This window comes from Mauremys reevesii, linkage group 3, assembly GCF_016161935.1.
Source record: "Mauremys reevesii isolate NIE-2019 linkage group 3, ASM1616193v1, whole genome shotgun sequence".
Classification (NCBI taxonomy): Eukaryota; Metazoa; Chordata; order Testudines; family Geoemydidae; genus Mauremys; species Mauremys reevesii.
Genome location: NC_052625.1, coordinates 155,360,933 through 155,378,547, shown reverse-complemented (window position 1 = coordinate 155,378,547; position 17,615 = coordinate 155,360,933). Strand labels below are relative to the sequence as shown.

The following is a 17,615-nucleotide window of genomic DNA, read 5'->3' as shown; positions in this document are numbered from 1 at the left end:
CTGTGACATGCTGGTATTGGGGCCTTAAGGGAGTTAAATGCTTACTCCATGTTTCAGGAGCAGCAAGTAGTCCAGGATCTTCAGTATGGGGGCCTCCACTGAGTCAATATTTTAAGCCACCCATATGGAGAATCTTTTCCACTTTGAGAAGTCTTCCTGCTCTGTATAAGAATCTCCTGAACTTGTTAGCAGTCTGTCAGCAGTGCTCAACCAACCAACATCCAAGCTGTTAGGTGCAATGACAGGGGGACTGAGTGCACTGTCTGACCTTGGTTCTGAGATATGTCTGGGCAAGGTGGAAGGTCTATGGGAGGCCACTTGAACATCAGTAACAGGTCTGACAACCAAATCTGTCCCAGGGGCTATCATGATGGACAAGACCTTGTCCCATATGATCTTGGCTATTACCCTGGTGATCAGAGGGGAATCAGTGGGAAAGCAAATAGGAGTCCTTGAGACCTACTGAAGGAGAAAGACATCTGGTAGGGAGCCCAGCTCACGCCTCCTCTGGAAGTTCAGGTACATGGTGGTGTCCTCTGTAGCAAACAAGTTTATGATGGGAGTCCCACAAGCAGCATAACAGGTTAGGATGGATTTCTGCAGTAACTGCTCACAGTTGGTCACCGTATGTCTGCTTAAGTAGTCTCCTAGATTATTGCTGACATCTGGAAGGTGTACCGCCAGCAGAGTTACACAGTGTTGATTACACTATATCCAGAGCTTGATGGCTTCTTGGCAAAGAGGGAATGATTGAGCATCAACTTGCTTATTTATATAATGCAACACAGACCTGTTGCCTATAAAGATTTGCACTGTGGAGTTCCAGAGAACAGGTAGGAATACTATGCAGGCCAGTCTGATGGCCCCCAGCTCCAAGACAAGTTGTGATAACTGGGCCTAAAAGTTTACCCTAACTGTAAACTCAACTGGTGAAAAGTTGGTAAAGGATTAAGAATTGTCTCAATGATCTGTTATACAAAATTGTTAAAGAAAATGTGAGGAGACAAAAAGATTAAATAAATTTTAACAAGGTCTACTGATACCACTCAAGGACTGTCAAAACTCTGACTGATAAATAAGAGGAATAAGGATTGGAAATCAAGGAAGCAAAATTGGTGTGCTGGAAATTACAACCAATTGGTGGACAAAATAAGAGGACAGATTATTCCACCTATGGCCTGTTCAGGGTGCCCTTAAATAGATTTTCAGGAGGAGAATTTTAACTTTCACCATTACAGTGGCAGAAGGATTCGTTGCCATACCACCAGACCTTTATACCCCAAGAGGGGAATCTTGACCATCATCACTGCACCAGCAAGGACCACAACCTGATACATGTGAGATCCTGCTTTGTATTTCTTCCCCTCCTTCACATGCTCCTTTTTGCCAATCTCCTCAAATCTTCCTCCTGTCCTCTCTCTCAGCTTTTCGCCTGATCCTGAAATCAGCTGTACTGCATGGCACGAGCATAATAAGATGAGATGGCCCATTCAGCTGAGCTGGCCTGAGAAGGACCTGTGAAAGAGAGGGACCTACCAGATGATGATGTTGACTAGGGAGGTGAACAGGGGTATTGAGCAACAGATATCGTAGCTGACCTTGAAGTCCAAAGCATCCATCCATTACTGACCAGCTGCCTTGTATCCTGAGAACATCAACAAAAGTCGTATTTCCCTCAATCTTTACTATCTTCTCTCTTCTTTCCCTTCTGTGTGTTTTGTCTAAAGCAGGAAAATGACTATTGTTCTAGATTCAGAATCGAACAATAGAACTAACCCTTTCTACTCCACCAAGAAAAATTATTTGAATATGAGGCTTTAACCATTTCACTGTCCCCAGAAAAGGACAGTGATAGGTTTTGATTGATTGTTTTGCATAAACAATTTCAGTTTCAATGCTCTTTACCTTGTTTTGATTCTGTTCCTTGTGGGGGTATCAATACATTTCTAACCGTTGACATGAATTTTATAGGGTTTACTATGGTACTACGCATGCTGAGGTCTCTGCATGCCAACCCCCAGCACTCGTTTAAATACTGTTTAATGCTGGACCGTGACTAGATTATGTTAAAACCTTGTGATAGGCTGGGCCTTCCTTTAGCGTCACACTCCAGCAGTTTTAGATCTCTTCCCCTTCCAAAGTCCTTTCCCTTCTTGGGAATCTTACTCCAGCCTTTCCAGGATCTCAGGTGTGGGGGTCTTTGTTTTAAGGGGATGTTCAGTCTTGGTTTCCTTTAAGGTCTGGTTTGTTTGTGGCAGTCCAGCACCACTGGACCCTGGGTTCCAGTTGATCTTCAATTGCTGCCCCATAGTGATCAGCTTATCATGATCCCATTAAACCTGTGTATGTGGTGGAGGCTTGCCAGCTGCTTCTCTCTCTCTGTGGCTCTGTAGAAAGATTCAAAGCTACTTCTGTGGTACAGCAGTTTTCTGACCGGTTGCCCTTTCCTGTGACAAGCTTGCCTTCTTAAGCTTGCATCCCCCAGCTAGAGCAGGCTCTGCAGATGGACTTCTGTATCAGTTGAGCCCAGAGAAGCTGGTTAGTCTTCTCCTGATTGGGGAAAAAAATCAGCTTTGGCATAATCCTTTTCTGCAGGATGATGTACTTTGAACCTATATGGTTGGAGAGTTAGGTACCACTTTATCATATGGGGATTTGAGTCCATCATATCCAGCCAATGTAAAGGGGCATGATTGGCGATCAATGAAATGGGATGGCCCAGCATGTAGTACCTCAGAGAACCTATGGCCCACTTAATCGCTAGCACCTCCTTCTCAATAATCAAAGAGACCCTCTCCTTGTGGAACAATTTCCTACTTAAATACAGAATGGATGCTCTTCACCTGCAAAATCACGTGAAAGCATGGTGTCCACGCCAACATGGTAGTGTCTGTAATTGAATTTATGTAAATATTAAAAAGGATGGGTGCCTGACAGGTGTGTCTTCAAGTTCTGAACTGCAAAAAAGCTTTGAATATCCCATGGAATCTTCCTAGGGTTACTGTCTTTTATAAGGTCTGTTAGGGGAGCCACGATCGAAGCAAAGTTCAGGAAAACTTCCAGTAACAGCTGGCCAGGCCCAGGAAGTGTCTCATTTGGCTTTTGTCTAGGGGACTGGGCATATGGTTAGAGCCTACACTTAATTGATTACTGGCTTCAAAAGTCAACCCCCTACTGTGTGGTATCCTAGATAGGTCAAATCCGTATTTGCTAATTTACATTTTGTTGGGTTTGCTATTAGTAGGGATCCTAATACTGCCCTCAGAAGTTGCAGGTGATCTTCATATGTGGAGCTATAATGATATGATATCATGGTAGACCATGACATACTGACAATGGAGGCTGAGAACTTTATTCACAAGCCACTGAAAAGTTGCTACTGCCCCATGCAGTCTGAATGGCATAGTCTTTAAATGAAAACGTCCCTAGGAAGTCTTTTCTTGTGAGGCGGGGCGATAAAGGAATTTGCCAATATGCCTTTATGAGATCAATGGTACTAAGGTATCTTGCAGGTTCCAACCACTTCAGCAGTTCATCTACCCACGGGCACTAGATAAGTGCTGAATTTCAAAATGAAGTTGACTGTACAAAAATCATTGCAAAAATGAACCAAACTGTTGGGGACCAGAACTCTGGGCTTCTCCACTCACCTTTAGATTCTTCAATCACACCAATTTTTAACGTTGCCTATATTCCTTCCCAGACTATGCCTCACATTTTCCATGATAGAGACTGCAATTTCTCCTTAGCTTGTTGCACAGGCGATATTATACTAGCTGTTTTTTTTCCAGATATGGAGTAGAGCATATGAGCAAAGTTCTTGATCACTTGGGAGAACTCTACTCTGTTCCAGAGAGAGTACCATCCCTGTCACCACGGGTATTGGTCCCTTGCATATATGAACTTGAGGCCCTAATTTGGACCACCCAATCAGGAAAAGGAAGTGGATGAGTCATTCTACAAGCAGGTAACAAGACTGGCTAGCACACGAGCTAGTATTAATAGAGGATTTTAACATCCTTGCATCTATTGGAAGACTATTGCAGCAAAACATAATACGTCCTGCAAATTCTTAGCAGGTGTAGGGGACAGCTTTCTGATTCAGAAAGTTGAGGAAACAACTAGGGGGTTCTCCACTTTGGATCTAGTTTTGACCAACAAGGATGAATTAGCTGCAAACATGAAGGTAGTCAAGAACTTGGGAGGAAGTTCAATTCAAGGTCCTAAGGAAAGGAGGACATTAGAACAGCAAAACAAGGACACTGGACTTCAGAAAGGCAGATTTCAACAGGGGGCGGGGGGCAAGGTCCTATGGAAAAAGACCAATTAGGAAGAAAAGGAGTCAAAGGGGTGGCAACTCTTAAAAGATGCAATACTGGAGGCTCAACATCAAGCTATTCCAACACAGAGGAAAGATAATAAGAGCCTCAGGAAGCCAGTGTGGTGGAACAAGAAGCTTTTAAACCAAAAGGGATACCTAGAGAAAATGGAAGGAGGGACATGTCACTAAGGAAGTATACATGAGAATAGCACAAGCGTGTAAGGACGAAATCAGGAAATCAAAGGCAAAGAATGATTTACTGCTGGCAAGAAGTGATAGAGGCAAGAGGAATGGGTTCTTCAAATATGTCAGACAAAAAAGAAAGATCAAGGATGGTGTGGGTCCACTGCTCAATGGAGAAGGTGAGCTGGTAATGGAAGATGAAAGGAAGGCAGAGCTGTTCAATGCCTACTTTGTTTCAGTCTTCTCACAAAAAATAACTTCACCAGGCAACAAGTGAAGTTACCATAGACAATAAAGGGGAAGGGACGCAGATCGGGATAAGTAAAGAACACAGAGCTCTTCTGACCAATTTGAATGAATTCAAATCAGTGGGGCTAGATGCTAGTCACCCAAGGGTACTGAAGCAAATAGCTGAAGAAATCTTGGAGCCACTGGCAATATTATTTACAAACTCAGGAATAACAGGAGAGTCCTGGAAGACTGGAGAAGGGCTCACATAGTACCTATCTTGAAAGGAAGAAGAGCTGAACTAAAGACCACCTGACTTCTTTGATACAAAAAAAAGATTTCCTTTTTCTTCACAGACTAACTGATGGTGTGGAAGGAGAACGTGATAGACCCAGGGTTGGCAACCTTTGGGCAGCAGCCCCCCCCAGTAAGCGCCCCCGCCGCCCAGGCCAGTTTACCTGCCACAGGTTCAGCCATTCAGCCCCCCGCCACTGGCCAGAGCCTTGCTGACATCCACAGTCCCACATGACAAAATACTCCATTTAGGAAGGAGCAATCAGTACCACGGAAAGGGCTCTGGGGGGTTATAGGGGACCACAAGCTAAATATGTGTCAACAGTGTAACACTTGCCAAAAAAAAGCTAACAACATTCTGGAACTACAGTTCCAGTAGTCTTATATATATGATATAATATATATCTTTAAAAAAAAAAAAAAAAAAAAAAAAGAAAAGAACAAAAAAAAAAGTTTATTTATTTGCTCTTTCTTTCTATTCTTTTTTTTTCTTTTTTCTTTTTTCTTGAAGTAGTCAAAGGATGTTAATTCTGCCCTGTTAATGTTCAAATTCAAAATGTTGCCATGTCAAAAATGAAATTTTCATTCAGATTTCATTCAAACCAGATTCTGGAGTCTGAGGACAGATCTGAAGTGAGTGACTGCAGCAGTGACAGTTCCAGGCAGTGATTTTTTAAAGAAGATGCAGACAAGATGAAGTTTTAGTTTAAGTTTTTTTTTCATTTTAAAACTGTGGGTGAATTTAGTTTTTATGAGGGATCAATAGTATTATAGGCAAGCACAATGTGCATATACAGCAGTTTTCCACCATCTCAATCTCACCCTAGCCACCATTATTTTTTTTTTTAAAAGGAACACAAAGCGAACAAAACAAAAAACAAAATAAAGGAAAACTGGTTTGTGGGTAGAATTGCGGAATGTTTTTTCATTCCTCAATTTGTTCTAGTGAGAGTACATCTATTTTTAAATTACATGCATGAAACATTCAGGTCACTTGATTAATTTTCTGCCTTTTTTAAAGAGATGGGGATGAGAGGAGATCAGAGAGAGAGAGGACTGTACTACTTGATAGATATAGAAAGAGAACTGGAACTGCCTGAAAACACACATTACAGGCTTAGGCAACTGTAAGCAGCTGTGTCATAGAATCAAACTGTTATTTTAATATGTTTGTGCAGCATCCTGCATAAGGAGACCTTGATCCAGGTTGGGGCATCTGGGTAGTACAGTAATTTTCCTGCTCCCTCTCCCCCCAAATGGGGTCTGAGAGTATAAAAGAAACTTAAAATGGTTCTCATTACTGTTCACTGGTAAAGTCTTCAAATATTTAACCAGTACAGGCACTTATTATTTGATCAGTGGTATGGAGATATTGCTTCACTGTTAACTGTGCAAATGTTGTTCTCCCAGACTGCTGAAAGCAGAGCTAAATTAAATTTAAATCTGTTTCTCAACCAGACATTTTAGTAGGTTTCACTATTAGGACAGATAATACTAATTAATGAAAACTTTGCCTGAACATGTTGGTCACTGTGTCTGTTGTACTATTAAGAATTATAAACCTGTTCTGAAATTTCTTCCCCCCCCCTTCCCCCCACACACCTAGTGACAGCAGAACTACACAGTTTTCTACATCTTGTAACTGCTTCAGCCTGTGAATAGTGGTGCTCTAAAAACCTCTGAAATGGCTACAGAGGTACCCTTATGTAAAACATTTTGATTACAGATATTAAAAATACAGAAGACTTTAGAATTATGACTGCTATAAAAGCAATTACAGAAAGATTTAACTTTCAAGGGTTTTCATGCACAGTTATACTAATCAGAGAAACATTACACAAAGCTATAAACTATAAAATGCATTTATTTCGGATTATAACTACTATATGAATCATTGGCGCTTACAAAAATATTTTTAAAAAATTCTTTATACAAATTGACTTTACTATCTAGAGTCATGTCACAATGTATCAGTAAAATGAACAGCCCTATAATTGAGAACCTTTCAAATACTGAAACTAATGGTTCTCAATTCTACCCAACTCCTTCAACTCTTCTCTGAGGAAATCCCAGGTAAACACAAGCCTTGCGGCATGCCTTGAAGATTAAATTCATGCTCTATAGCACCAATGAACAAAAAATATTCCCTAGCAGAAGACACGTCATGGAGAATGACATGCCAGCAGGTCCACTTTTTAAACACGGGGACTATTAGCTCAAGCATCTCCAATCACTGTAATTGTCATAGTCTTTCATGGCATGGAAGAAGTAATTTTCAGGTACCAAGGATACTGGGACAACATATTTTCTATGAAGCACCAGTCCACAAATGGGTGTTACACAGTGTGACTGCCTATGTCTCTGAATTATCTTAAGGGGTAGCCCTTTGTAGAGCGAGAATGCAAAAGTCTAATCTCAGTCATGAAAGGGCATAAATAATAGTAGCAAAGAAAAAAAGTAAATAGTCATACAGAGTCCCAGAACACTTCACAACAGAAAAAGATATAAGCAGCATTAAATTTGAGCTATAGTTTAGAAGGAAACTATCCCAAAATTCATCCCAAAATTCAAATTTGGTATAGACAAGCCTTTACAAAACCTTAGATCAATAAAGTTTTCCTTAATTGTTTGAAAGAAATAAAATACAACTTTAAAAAAAAAAACGTTCCCCCTGCAGTGCCTGCAACCCAAAGTCTTGAGAACTTGAAATAAAGCTTCCTTTTTTTCATTTGTGGGAGCTCAGAGAAATGAAAAAAGTGAACAATAAATTAAGATTCTTTTGGTTTTTAATAATTTATAGTGTTAACACCACTGTTAGGAAATCTGGTTTAATTTTTTTAAGTGGGAATGTTTTTTCAACAGTCAGTTTCAGAATTTTGTACATGCATTTGACGAAGTGGGTATTCACCCACGAAAGCTCATGCTCCAAAACGTCTGTTAGTCTATAAGGTGCCACATGACTCTTTGCTGCTTTTACAGATCCAGACTAACACGGCTACCCCTCTGATACTTGACAGAATTTTGTAGTTCTACTGAAAGCTGATTTCTCAAAGTCCTAAAGACAAACTTAAATCATGGGCAGACTGTAGTATATGTCATTGTTACATACCTAAAAAGCTGAGACTATATAGTGCCAAATGATGTAATTACCATCAATAGAGCCTAGCATAAAACTGAAATTGGGTATAAAGAGAAATATGCTATTAGGAACGAAAAATAACCAAAACTTTGCTCTGTGTTGTGCATTTTCCATTACACTAGTCTATTTCTCGGATAAAGGATCTAGCTAGCTAATTTAGGTTCTCCTCTAAGACAGATCTGTTGACTAGGTAACAATCTCTGGGAAGGATCCTTCCATTCAATCCGCATCATTGTTTTCCCCAAGATATACTCTTAAAAAACAGCCAATAAATTGGATTAATCTCCAGGTGCCAAATCACACTCTACCTCCAAGAGTAAAAGTGCTGATTAAGTTGGGTTTCAGCCAGTGGCTTTTTACAACATGGATCACTATCTGAAAGCATTTGTCTCATGCAGCCTGTTACCGACGTTAATGTAATGTTAAATTACAAGTTAAATGACTTAACAGGGTAACTTCTCCATCCACCTTCCCATCTTTGTGCGACAGTTTGATCCTATTGCTTCTTTGTTACAGAAATAATGCTTCCAAGTGATTTCTTGTATTTCATGGTTTTGTATGCCTCATCTTGACCTGTATTTAACTTTTCAAAGTAAAAATAAATATACCATTGTAGCAATGTTTAGTAGAACTTATTGAATCCAAGAATTTCTATGGAAGTTACTGAAACGTTATATTCTAAGGATTTGGAGTTTTGTACTAACAATGTTTACCACATTCAGCCTCACCCACAACTGAATCCTAGTAGTAGTACAATTTTCCTCTTGTTGAAAGTGTTTACGTTGAAAATAAAGAAACTTTCACAGTAAGACAGTCAAAACCACACACTTGTGAAAAATAAAGTATACTTATGTTCTATAGAAAGAAAATTTTTGCCCATTTTATCTGAAAGTAACAAACCCACATGAAGATTAAACTATTTTTAGATTGAATTTTCTTAAAGTGATTTTAATGTATGACCTAAGTTACTTACAGGCTCCCACCCACCCACCCTTCTTTTCCTTACAGACTTGCAGGAACTAAATCAGACCACCTTGATAATCTAATGGTGTGCAGGGCTTTTTCACAGAAGGTAGAGTTCAGCTCCCAGATGTGATCTTCTGCAGTTAACAAGAGCTATAGTAGAAGCGCGTGCAGGCAACAAATTCAAACGCTAGAGATCATCTTGCATAGGACTATTCTGATCCTCTAGCAGTCTTGGTCATGCCACCCTGACGTGGTGGAGAAGCTTGCGTATACTTAAGACCCTAAGAGTGGTGCCATCGGGAGTCCTGTGCTCCTGATAGGGTCACCCATGGCAGTAAGGTTGAAGACGAGGTACCAAAGTGCAGCCCAACACAACACAACCCAGTATAAGACCTGAACGGCAGAGCAGGCAGATAAAGCAGGATCACCTCTCAATGGCTGCAGAGGAGAAGAAATCCCCGGTCATCTCGGACCTCCTTGCCACCAGACACAGGTGCCTCTTCTGCCAAGACTTATGCCTGTTGGTGCACAATGGCTTCCCCACGCTCAACTACTCAAGCACAGAGTTCTTTCACAGGAAGAACTTTTTTAGGTACAGGTGGGGATAAAGTCCTGCAATGATGGGCGAGTAACGACGGGACAGGTGAAGTGATCACCAGGAGTCCCTAGTCACAGACCAACATGCTGGTGGTGACCACAAGATGGTAGTCATGTGCCCCTGGATTGGGATGGGGTGCATTTTTGGCAGTCATGACTTAAGAAGCCTTTTTAGGAACCCCTCTGCTCACTTCATATAGGGAAGGGGCTAGAAAAGTTGCCCCAAACATAGGCTCTCTCATCAGACCTGACTGGATAACCATGTCCAGAGGGATCACTCCAAATAAGGTCAAAAAAACCAAAAATGTTTCTTGCAACTTGGAATGTCCATACCCTACTAGACAACTCAAAAACTGAAAGACCCAAAACACAAAACAGCAATAGTCACCTGAGAACTCTTAAGGTACAACATTGACATTGCTTCTCTCAACAAGACAAGAAGTAGAGATGAAGGCCACTTGAGGGAAGAGGGTGGTGTTTACGCTTTCTTCTGGAAAGCGAAACCAGCAAGCGACAGGCAAATACACTGTGTTGGCTTTGCAATCAAGAGCCTTCTAGTCAACCACCTAACTGAGCTCCTCATCTGCATCAACGAGCGCCTTATAACCCCCTGCATCCAATTGGTCAATGAGTCATTTGCCACCATCATCATTGCACATGCACCAACACTTGATCCTGAAGAAGAGCAGAAAGAATCCTTTTACATGGACCTTAATAAAATTCTGGCATCTATTAAAAAATAATAATAATAATCATCCTCTCAGGGGGCTTAAACGCAAAAGTTGGCTAAGATTCTAACGTATGGAGTAGCACTATTGGGAAGGAAGGAGTGGGCAAGACCAATTCCAATGGCATCCTTCTACTTGGCAAATGCGCAAACACAATCTTGCAATCAAACACAATCTTCAGACAAAGCAATAAATATAAAACAACTTGGCAACAACCCCCTTTCAAAACAATGGCACCTCTTAAGACTATGTCATTGTAGGAACACGGGCTCTAAGAGATGTCCAAATCACCCATGTCATGAGAGGAGCTGATGATTGCTGGACTGACCGCCGCCTGATGAGGTCAGTCATATTCATCAGGATTGCACCAAAACATAGAAAGCAATCAAATCACACAGACAACAATACAACATCCAAAGACTTCAATTCTCAGTGCTCCAAACACTCCTCAATGAAAAACTGACCACATGCATACCTGGAAATGACAAAATGACAACACAAGTGTAGAATATGACTGGAAAGACCTAAAACAGACCATCCATGAGACTTGTGAGGAATCTTTCGGCCTTGCTACCCATTGTCATCAGGACTGGTGTGATGACAACAACATTGAGATCACAGCCCTTTTGGGCCTGAAGAGAAAAGCTTTCTGAGACTGGCAAAACCAGCCACTATCCAGTCAGAAGCAGCAGCACTCTTTCCATCAGCTCAAAGAAGGATCCAAGAACTCAAAAACAAATGGTGGGAGGATAAAGCAAAAGAAATCCAAGCATTCACTGACAGACATGATTGCGGAGGTTTTTTTGAGACACAAAGACCCTGTATGGATCAAGCTCACATGGCCTCACACTGCTGAGATCTGAAGATAATGAATCTATCAAAGAGTTCTGGAGGGAACACTACCAAAAGCTTCTAAATCGAGAATTGACTGACTGAAAACACCATCAACTCTATCCCTCAGTACCCAATCTGGGAAACTATTGCCAATCCACTAACAACTGAGGAGGTCTGCAAACCAATTAAACAAATGAAGAACAATAAAGCACCAGGTCCTGATGGCATACCAGCTGAAGTACTGAAAGTGGGGGGGGAGAAACACTAACAAGTTTCATTTGCTGCGCCTCAACGTCTGGTGCACCAAAGAAATTCCCACTGACTTATGTAATGCTAAAATTGTCACCATTTTCAAACAGGGGGGTAGGGATGACTGTGGCAACCATCAAGGAGTTGCCCTCCTCTCCATTGAGGGGAAGATTCTTGCTAGAATCTTACTGAATCACTGTTTTCCCCCTCTTGCAGAGGAAGTATTCCCACAGTGGCTTCAGAACATCATGTGGCACCACTGACCTGTTTTTTGCAGCCGGGGACATCCCAGGAAAAATGTTACCACCACCACCACCACCAGGTGTCAAAAGCCCCACCAGGAACTGTATATAGCCTTTATCACTCTGACCAAAGCCTTCGACTGTCAACCATGAAGCTCTGTGGAAAATCATGTCAAAGTTTGGCTGCTGAAGCACATTTATCACCATTGTAAGACTCCTCCATGACCAAATGACTGCCTCCTCCCTGCACAGTGGCTCTACTTCAAGCCCTTTGTCATTCAAACTAGCGTAAAACAAGGTTTGTGTACTGGCACCCACCCTTTTCTCAGGAGCTATGAAAACGTTATCCCAAGACTGTCTATCACATCCAATACCGGACTGATGGCAACCTATTCAACCTTTCTAGTCTCTGTGCCAGAACTAAAGTAATATTGGCAACAATAACCAAATTCTAGTAAGCAGATAATTGTGCTGTAGTTGCACACTCAGAGGAGGATATATAAACAGCCCTTAATTGCTATTCTGAAGCTAACAAAAGCCTAGGGCTAACTCTGAACATTGGTAAAGCAGAAGTTCTCCACCAGCCAGCTCCCGGTCAATCATCAGACCCAGAAAGGAAGATTTACATTGACAGAGAAGAAATGGAAAATGTAGAATACTTTGCCTATCTTGGCAGCCATCTCTCACAGAGGGCAGACACAGACGTCAAGATTCAGCACAGAAGCCGTTGTGCCAGCTTTGCCTTTGGCAGATTGTTTCACCGGGTGTTCGACAATCAAGACATTAGAACACACAACAGACTTTTAGTTTATAGATCAGCGTTAATTCTAACTCTCTTCTACAGCTGAGAGACTTGGGTGACCTATAGAAAACATCTGAAAAACCTGGAATGCCAGCACCAGCTCTTTCTTCGGAAGATCCTCAACATACAGTGGGAGGATTGCCACACTAAGGTCATTGTCCTCACAGAGGCCAACATCTTCACTGTTGAGGCCTTGATTATCCAGCATCAGCTAAGGTGGAGAGGGCACTGTGTGCGCATGCCTGATGAACACTTACCAAACAATCACTGTACGCCCAACTCACCAAAGGAGAAAAGAGACAGCGGCCAAAAGAAACACTTTAAAGACAAGAATTAGGGGTAGCCGGGTTAGTTTGTGTCCACAAAAACAACAGAGAGTCCGGTGACACCTTAAAGACTAACAGATTTATTTGGGCATAAGCTTTCATGGGTAAAAAACCCAGTGAACAGAAGTTACAATGTAGGCAAGTGTAATAAATGGTGAACAGTGATTTAAGCAGGAATTGGACTGATAGTGAAACTTACAAAGGCAGCTGACTGAACAGCTATGGCTTTTAACAACCATCTTCATTGTCAATTAGCCAGTTCTTGGGATAACCGGTTTTATGAACGAACGTTTTATTCATAAAACTTTAATTATGAAGTTATATTAATAAAGTGAACAATTAAAAACAATTTCATTCATCAGTTCTACACTCTCACCTGAGCAGGAAATAAATGGAAGTAACCAAGGGGTACATACTGGCACAAGACAAGATACTAGAGTTCTTCTGGGAAACATTTCTCCTGTCCTGAGGAATGGGGATAGTAATTTACCACAAGAAAAAGGCAAACTATCTTCCCTGTTTTGAAGACAGAACTATTGTGTTCTCACCCTGAATTAAAGGGACTATTTACTTTGTTTTTGCTCCTGAGACCTTTGGGAGGAAATGACTGTCTATTTGCTAAACCTCTCTCAAGAGACCCCAGAATGTTAGATAACATCCTAGTCTGGCTGTGCTCTTATTTTGGGGAAAAACTGAGCCTGAAAATCCATTAATAATACATATCTAGTATTTTACACTGAGGAAAATAAATATTAGAGCAATTTCTGAACTGTGCTCATTAGACAGTACAGAAATTAATCACATCACACTATCTCCAGTGAAATTATTGAAATTTTATTTTATAAAACCCCTAACAAATGCTTAAGATATGTATATTGTATACTGTAAATACAAATCAAGTATTTAATATAGAATAAATGTTATTCAGTGAAAATAACTACTGTGAAACTAAATATCTTATTTTGTATTGTGAATGAAAACAAAATGTTATTCTAGAGCCTCCAGCTTTCGCAAATAATACAAACAAAAAGGAACCCACTCATGTTTTAAACTATTTTCCCTTATAGGACACCTTCATAATATCAAATTATGCTTAATCATTTAAAAAAACTTCTTAGAAGAAAGAAAAAGCAAAACAGAATGGTTACTCACCAGGGTCAGAGCCTCCCCCTTCCCCCAATATAAAAAAGGCTCCAACAATAAAATAGGTACGTTTCTTCAGTTTGTTGAGAGTTCTAACAAATGATATTAGCTAAGTTCACTCTTATTTTTGACCTTGTGACCATAACCCTTCTTAGCTTTCTATGTCTCTTAATATCTCCAGTCTGATACAAGCTTAAGGGTGAGGGAGGATTTTATACTGGAGAAGGCAAGTCGGTATCCTCATAATGATTACTCCTGGGGGGAATTCTGTGCCAAAAAATTTAAAGTTCTGCACATTTTATTTGTCAAAATAACACAATATAATCACACCAGTTTCAATTATTTCATATTTTATTTCAAAATACTTGTTAGCAAGTATGTCTGACATAAAAAAAGTTTTCCCCCCAGGAGCTGAGATTAAAGAAACCCCTATGACAACCCAGTTCCTGTTTCTTTGTTATCCTTTTGTTGGGTGCCTCAGTCTGGATGTGTCACATGCCAGCTGGGCACATCTTGGGGGAAAACTCTGTCCTTTTAGTCTACTTTTTTCACCCTGTCCCCATCAGGTTACGATATTTCAAGCTCCCAAATAGAGGACACTGCCTAGGGGAGAGTGGGGGAGCTGAAGGGGTTATTTTGGGGGTTTCTGAAGAAGGCTGCATAGGACCACCCAACCCAGACACCCACATCCCCTCCCCGCAGAACCCAGGTGCAGGGCACCCCCTCCCTCCAAAGCCCAGCCACAGGCTCCACTCAGCTTTGTTACTGTCCCACGGGGGAGGCGCTGTGGCTATGCCTTTCCTCACCCTTTGTGAGAGCCAACGCAGCCAGGTCTCCTGGGCCTGCTCCTGCCCCCGGGCAGATAAGAATCAGGCCTAGCAGCCAAAGTGCAGAGAGCTGCAGGGCCTCCTGCCCCATCGGACTTGGCGCTCCACTCACTGTGGGGCTGCGGCCCACAGGCCCCCTCCCTCATTCAGGGCATGCTGAGAACTGCAGCACACCCACACCAGCACATTGTGAACTGGGTAGCTGGGCTCTGCTGTGTGTAGCAGCCCCTAGCAATGACCAGCATCTCTGCAGTTTCCAAGGCCAGTGGTTAGGGACACTACAAATTGCACAATAAACAGCATAATTCTTGATTTGCTTGCTATCAATGCTATCTTTAGGGACCAAAAAATTAAAGAGCTAGGAGAGCACCTCCCATTTCACAATACAGAGCAGAGAGTCATAGGATAAGGATTCTCACTCATAAGGATGCTAAGAATTTCAAGCCCTCACAAGACTCTAGAACCTGACGATAGAGCAAGGTCCATGTCTCTCAATCCCAGGGTTTCAGCTGTGGCTAAATCATCTGGATCATCCTAAACTCAAGGACAGGCAGCAGTCTTGATATCCAAAGCTAGAGAAGGCAGCATGAGAGCACAGAGAATGTTTAGGTGCTAAATGGAAGGCTATGGAGAGATGGCAGCAGACAGGAAAGGAGAAGCAGCTCCAGAAAGTTAAGAAAGAATGCTGTGTAGAACAGAATAAAATGGTCTGCTCCAAAAGCTGCTATGAACACTGCTATGCAATCAGAGGGCTCCTTGGGGGAGAGCCCTAGCTAGGACAAGCTCAAATACCCAAACAGGGAAAGGCTGCCCACCCAGCCTACTTAATGCTCCAACAGAAATCCTTTCCTCACTCCATAAAACTGCATACATGGAAGCAAAGCTAATTCATACCAGTGAGAAAGACCATGGCTAGCAATTTGGGGATCCCACTCTCCACAACCAGGCAGACAGATTCACAGAATCAAACCAGGAACTAAAGTGTAGGGCACTCAGGACAGAGAAGACAGACCACTAAGATCTGGGAAAGGAGAATTAGATGGAGTAGCAGCTGCCAATAAGAAATCACAAATCCTTCAGAGCTAAAGCTGGCAGCTGAAGCCAAGAGAGACAAAGCTCCCCCCCGTTTCCTCAAAGGAGGGCCAACATGGAACACAGTCAGCATCTATGATCAAGCAGGCTCACTCCAGGGCATACTCCCTGCAGATCTTGCCCCAGAAGATTGATAGAGATAGTGCACATAATGGGGCTAGTGAGCTCCTTTGTCCTAACTTCTGAAGACAGAAAAAAAGCAGACCTAGGGGAAGAGAATTAGAAGCTGGAAAGATGAGACATGGATTCCATGTGTCCAACAAGAAAAGGCACAGAAAACTGGAACATGGAGGCAATGAGTCAGTTCTTTTCTTCCTTACTATGGCTTCTGATGCTAAAAAGCATCTTGCTGTAAGGACCATTTCCTCTTTCCAGGACAGTGATACCTGAAACTCTTAATCTGGGAGGTTTCTAATATGCTATAGAATCCATATTTATCAGGTCTTTATGCTTGAACAAAAACACTAATGATGCTTTCTTCATATTAATCAATGTAAGAGTCAAAAGATTAATTTCAACAGGTTTTTGAAACACACGTTAAGTATATACGCTATGCCACCTAATTAAGTATTTACAGCCCTTATTATAGAAAGAAACATATACTAAACATAGAATCATAGAATCTCAGGGTTGGAAGGGACCTCAGGAGGTCATCTAGTCCAACCCCCTGCTCAAAGCAGGACCAAACCCAACTAAATCATCCCAGCCAGGGCTATGTCAAGCCTGACCTTAAAAACCTCTAAGGAAGGAGATTCCACTACCTCCCTAGGTAACCCATTCCAGTTCTTCACCACCCTACTAGTGAAAAAGTTTTTCCTAATGTCCAACCTAAACCTCCCCCTCTGCAACTTGAGACCATTACTCCTTGTTCTGTCATCTTCTACCACTGAGAACACTCTAGATCCATCCTCTTTGGAACCCCCTTTCAGGTAGTTGAAAGCAGCTATCAAATCCCCCCTCATTCTTCTCTTCTGCAGACTAAACAATCCTAGTTCCCTCAGCCTCTCCTCATAAGTCATGTGCTCCAGCCCCCTAATCATTTTTGTTGCCCTCCGCTGGACTCTCTCCAATTTATCCACATCCTTCTTGTAGTGTGGGGCCCAAAACTGGACACAGTACTCCAAATGAGGCCTCACCAGTGCTGAGTAGAGGGGAATGATCACATCCTCGATCTGCTGGAAATGCCCCTACTTATACAACCCAAAATGCCATTAGCCTTCTTGGCAACAAGGGCACACTGTTGACTCATATTCAGCTTTTCGTCCACCGTAACCCCTAGGTCCTTTTCTGCAGAACTGCTGCCCAGCCATTCGGTCCCTAGTCTGTAACAGTGCATGGGATTCTTCCGTCCTAAGTGCAGGACTCTGCACTTGTCCTTGTTGAACCTCATCATATTTCTTTTGGCCCAATCCTCTAATTTGTCTAGGTCCCTCTGTATCCTATCCCTACCCTCCAGCGTATCAACCACTCCACCCAGTTTAGTGTCATCTGCAAACTTGCTAAGGGTGCAGTCCACACCATCCTCCAGATCGTTAATGAAGATATTGAATAAAACCGGCCCCAGCACTAGCCTTTGGGGCACTCCACTTGATACCGGCTGCCAACTAGACATGGAACCATTGATCACTAACATACCACAGTAGA

The 17,615-nt window shown here is 41.9% G+C and overlaps 1 protein-coding gene across 3 annotated transcripts in view; it reads right to left on the bottom strand.

Moving 5' to 3' along the window:
* LMBRD1 (LMBR1 domain containing 1) overlaps positions 1-17,615 on the bottom strand; it is a 220,194-nt gene that overhangs the window by 66,286 nt on the left and 136,293 nt on the right. The gene's annotated exons all lie outside the window — the stretch shown is intronic.